Below are 5,451 nucleotides of genomic sequence, written 5' to 3'. Positions count from 1 at the left end.
CTCCGGCCCTGGTGCCGGGGTCCCCCCCCCCCCCCCGCACGGCCGGATTAAAGGACCACTCCGTGTTCTATGTCACACTCAGATATCGGGGGGCAGCATCACACTTTGCTCACTAGCTCCACCTCCAGAACCCAAGCCGACCCCCGTTATTCGAATCGAGGGATGCGACTTCTAATTTGGTGTGGCTCCGCCCACAACACCTTGTCAACCAGGTCTGGGGTCACTTCCTACATGTCACATCAGCATTTCCTCAGTCTCCTGCAGGCAGGAAGAAGCATTTCCTCAGTCTCCCCTCCCCCAGTGATCGGTCTGCTGCAGGCAGGGGGAAGCATTTCCTCAGTCTCCCCTCCCCCCGTGATCAGTCTGCTGCAGGCAGGGGTAAGCATTTCCTCAGCCTCCCCCAGTGATCAGTCTGCTGCAGCAGGAGGAAGCATTTCCTCAGTCTCCCCCAGTGATGGGACTGCAACATTGTAAGTTTGTATCCAGTCCCCGGGTGAGCGGCTGCAGTACATTGGAGGTTCGGGTCCCTCTATGAATACTCGGCACAGAAATGGAGCTCTGTCCTGATTATGGATTGTTCTCGGCGGTCTCTGTAACCTGAGTGATTGTGTGAGTGGAACATATCTGGGAGCCGGGGTCACCCGAGCACCATCCCCCGTCACTCTGTCCTCCTGCCTCGTCCCCGGTATGCGGGGCCCCTCGGGGCGGCTGAATGGGGTCCGGATATCATTTCCTGGCTGAGGACTCTGTGTGGTCCGTACACTACTATTGTCTTCACTTTCCCCGCGTCACACGTCTCCTGCAGTCCATGTGACCCCCAAACTGGGTGACACATCCGAATCATATACAACTGTCACTTGTTCCATCGCAGTGCTGCTGATCTCCTGCAGCCTCTTGGCAGCCACTTCCTGCCTACATGACTCCAGTGATGGCTGCATTGCATTTCTCAGGGCACGTTTCCTGCTGGAGTCTCCATGGGAAGACAGGGTGACAACACAGGAAGGCAATTAGGAGATGACAAAGCGTTGTCACCCTATAACAGGAAGTGCCTGAACAAGGACAGAACGTTGTCACCGTATAACAGGAAGTGCCTGAACAAGGACAGAACGTTGTCACCGTATAACAGGAAGTGCCTGAACAAGGACAGAACAATGTCACCGTGTATCAGGAAGTTTCTGAACAAGGACAGAGCGTTGTCACCGTATAACAGGAAGTGCCTGAACAAGGAGAGAGCATTGTCACCCTATAACAGGAAGTGCCTGAACAAGGAGAGAGCGTTGTCACCCTATAACAGGAAGTGCCTGAACAAGGACAGAACATTGTCACCGTATAACAGGAAGTGCCTGAACAAGGACAGAGCGGTGTCACCCAATAACAGGAAGTGACTGAACAAGGACAGAGCATTGTCACCCTATAACAGGAAGTGCTTGATCAAGGACAGCATTGTCACCCTATAACAGGAAGTGCCTGAACAAGGACAGAGCGTTGTCACCCTATAACAGGAAGTGTCTAAACAAGGACAGAGCGTTGTCACCCTATAACAGGAAATGACTGAACAAGGACAGAGCATTGTCACCCTATAACAGGAAGTGCCTGAACAAGGACAGAGCGTTGTCACCCTATAACAGGAAGTGTCTAAACAAGCACAGAGCGTTGTCACCCTATAACAGGAAATGACTGAACAAGGACAGAGCGGTGTCACCCTATAACAGGAAGTGTCTGAACAAGGACAGAGCGTTGTCACCTATAAGAGGAAGTGTCTGAATAAGGACAATGGACACATGTTGGAATCACATTGCTCTGGACAGATGGACAGGGTCCGCCATTATGATAGGCCAGCCATAGAAAGCAAGTGGCCCCCATACATTGCCGGAGCTGAGACTTCCCTCGGCAAGGACTGTGCTGGGCCAGCGAGGGGCACCAGGAGGTCCATCTGAACCTGGACAGGAGAGACCAGTGGCCAGGAGACCCTCCATCTTATCATGTATGAAGGAGTGGAGGAGCCGTGTCACCGGCCGTGGTGGAGGTCTCCATCTTATCATGTATGAAGGAGTGGAGGAGCCGTGTCCCCGGCCGTGGTGGAGGTCTCCATCTTATCATGTATGAAGGAGTGGAGGAGCCGTGTCCCCGGCCATGGTGGAGGTCTCCATCTTATCATGTGTGGAGGAGCCGTGTCCCCGGCCATGGTGGAGGTCTCCATCTTATCATGTATGAAGGAGTGGAGGAGCCGTGTCACCGGCCGTGGTGGAGGTCTCCATCTTATCATGTATGAAGGAGTGGAGGAGCCGTGTCCCCGGCCATGGTGGAGGTCTCCATCTTATCATGTGTGGAGGAGCCGTGTCCCCGGCCATGGTGGAGGTCTCCATCTTATCATGTATGAAGGAGTGGAGGAGCCGTGTCACCGGCCGTGGTGGAGGTCTCCATCTTATCATGTATGAAGGAGTGGAGGAGCCGTGTCCCCGGCCATGGTGGAGGTCTCCATCTTATCATGTGTGGAGGAGCCGTGTCCCCGGCCATGGTGGAGGTCTCCATCTTATCATGTATGAAGGAGTGGAGGAGCCGTGTCACCGGCCGTGGTGGAGGTCTCCATCTTATCATGTATGAAGGAGTGGAGGAGCCGTGTCCCCGGCCGTGGTGGAGGTCTCCATCTTATCATGTATGAAGGAGTGGAGGAGCCGTGTCCCCGGCCATGGTGGAGGTCTGGAGATGGGAAGTCTCTAATCTTCTTTGAAGGGCCGAGCCTCGAAGAAAAGGGGTGACCAGATTTGGGGGTCTCACCTTTAATGACAACAGGAAAGAGTCCACAGAGCCAAGCCGCAGGAGGACTTTAATGTCGGCTCTCCGGCACTCCTGATGGTGAGACGCTGGCGGTGTCCAGGACGCCATGACAGTCCAGGAGAGGCGGTCCTCACCCTACGGTCAACGGTGCTTCAAGGTCCTGTCCTCTATAGATGGGTCGTATTGGAGGTCTGCGCCGGTAGCCATCCTTTCTCTCCTCTCTCTGTAGATAACATCAGCACATTCTTTGGCAATGCCGGTAGATGAATAAACCCCTATGACAGCCAGCCGGCTCCGGGAGGGTCCTGATCACATGACCGGACCACCCAAAGACGATGCGGCAACAGTACACTTCAAGGCGGTTGTGTCACAGTTGTCTCCTCTGCCCTGTGATCGACGTGGAGCTCTGGAATGTGAAGAACGTAGCGTGCAGGTTACCTTCTGATCAGCAGCTTTGACATTTCCTCATTGGTTAGGTTTTTTTTTTTTATCTCATATTTCTGGTTCCTGACACAATGTGAACGTTGTCTGGAGAAGGTCGGAGAACCTGAAATACATTGTTGTGTTGACTGGTAACCTGAAGACCAACAAACCTCCATAGTGTTGGTTTCCGGACGTCAGCCGGCATCCCCCGACGATTGCTGCGATCCGGACAGCAAAGTGCCGAATGGACGACCTCCAGGTGTAAAGAACGGAAATAGGTGTGAGCAAAAGAAAATGGCCACGAGTCCGGGGACACCTGACCGATGGCATCACTCCTGGACATCCCATTCCAAAACTATGGCTATTGATATGGAGTTGCCCCCCACCCGACCATTAATATGGACATTGTCCCTCCCATGGCCACTTATATAGTGTTGGCCTCCCTCTGACTATTAATATAGAGTTGCCCTTCCATGGCCGTTAATATAGAGTTGCCCCCGTGGCCATTAATATAGAGTTGCCCCCGTGGCCATTAATATAGAGTTGCCCCCCCCATGGCCATTAATATAGAGTTGCCCCCTATGACTATTAATATGGAGTTGCCATCCCATGGCTATTAATATAGAGTTGCCCGCCCATGGCTATTAATATAGAGTTGCCCTCCCATGGCTATTAATATAGAGTTGCCCTCCTATGGCCGTTAATATAGAGTTGCCCTCCCATGGCCGTTAATATAGAGTTGCCCCCGTGGCCATTAATATAGAGTTGCCCCCGTGGCCATTAATATAGAGTTGCCCCCCCCATGGCCATTAATATAGAGTTGCCCCCTATGACTATTAATATGGAGTTGCCATCCCATGGCTATTAATATAGAGTTGCCCGCCCATGGCTATTAATATAGAGTTGCCCTCCCATGGCTATTAATATAGAGTTGCCCTCCCATGGCTATTAATATAGAGTTGCCCTCCCATAGCTATTAATATAGAGTTGCCCCCCATGGTCAATAATATAGAGTTACCCCTCCATGTCCTTTAATATAGAGTTGCCCTCCCATGGCCATTAATATAGAGTTGCCCCCCCATGGCCATTAATATAGAGTTGCCCCCCCATGGTCAATAATATAGCGTTGTCCCCCATGGCCATTAATATGGAGTTGGCCTACCTTAATGCACATACCATTCTCCAATCTTCTGATTTTGGAGGGTGTCTGTGGGAATTTGTCCCATTGGTGAGGTCAGGTACTGATGTTGGATGAGAAGACCTGTTCAGTAGGGTTGAGGTCAGGGCTCTGTGCAGGACATGAGTTCCTCCACCAAACAGGTCACACCATGTCTTTATGAAGCTGGCTTTGTACACAGGGGACAGTCAAGGTGGAACACAAAAGGGTCTTCACCAAACTGTGACCACCAGGCTGGAAGAGCCCAATTGTCTACAATGTCTTTGTATGATGGAGGATTACCAGAACCTTCACTGGAGGCACCTGAACCCCATCACCTGGAGGTGGGTCCTTGTATTTTTGGTCATATAGGTAGCTGTGATGGTTCGGTGACCCTCACAACCTATATGAGGTATCAAACTGGGCAAGTGTCCTCAGACCCGCTACGTTCTTCCTGGTACGTGGGGTAGAAGGAGCGTACTGATGCAAATGGATGGACTAATGCAGATGTTCAAAAAATCGGCCCCAGCAAGCAAAGGTCTACATCCTCCAAACGTTTCATTGTTATGTCCTAGATTATCTGACGCACATCTAGGAAGAGTACCAGCAGAGAGAAATCGATGTCCTCGTTCCTCCACCGGAGCCCCCCGGTTGGCCATGCCAGCACCATTCAAGTCATGAAGGTTGAGGTGACCCCAAGAAGTGTCCATGACACAAAGATCAGGTTCCCTCTGCCGCGTCAACATAGACCCATGGCCCATGCCAACACCATTCACGTCATGAAGGTTGAGGTGACCCCAAGAAGTGTCCATGATGCAAAGATCAGGTTCCCTCTGCCGCGCCAACATAAGCCCAGCTCCACCCCCAAGAGACCTTCTCTGAAGCAAGTCAGAATCTTGCTCCTCACCAAATTAACAAAGACCCGACCAGCAACCATTTCACGTCCATGGTGCCCGGCTTGCCTGGCCATCTCTCAAGTCTTTGATGTTGGCGCTGCTTCTCTCTCTCCAACGTTCTGCACGCCATTAGGTATTTGGGGCCCTTCCGCCGTCTGGTAACTCGGCCACAGCTACCTCTGTGAACACAAGTTGTTG

The sequence above is a fragment of the Nanorana parkeri genome, unplaced genomic scaffold, assembly GCF_000935625.1.
Source record: "Nanorana parkeri isolate BGI_ZX_2015 unplaced genomic scaffold, ASM93562v1 scaffold171, whole genome shotgun sequence".
NCBI lineage: Eukaryota > Metazoa > Chordata > Amphibia > Anura > Dicroglossidae > Nanorana > Nanorana parkeri.
The sequence above is the reverse complement of the archived record's forward strand: the minus strand, read 5'-3'. Positions refer to the sequence as shown.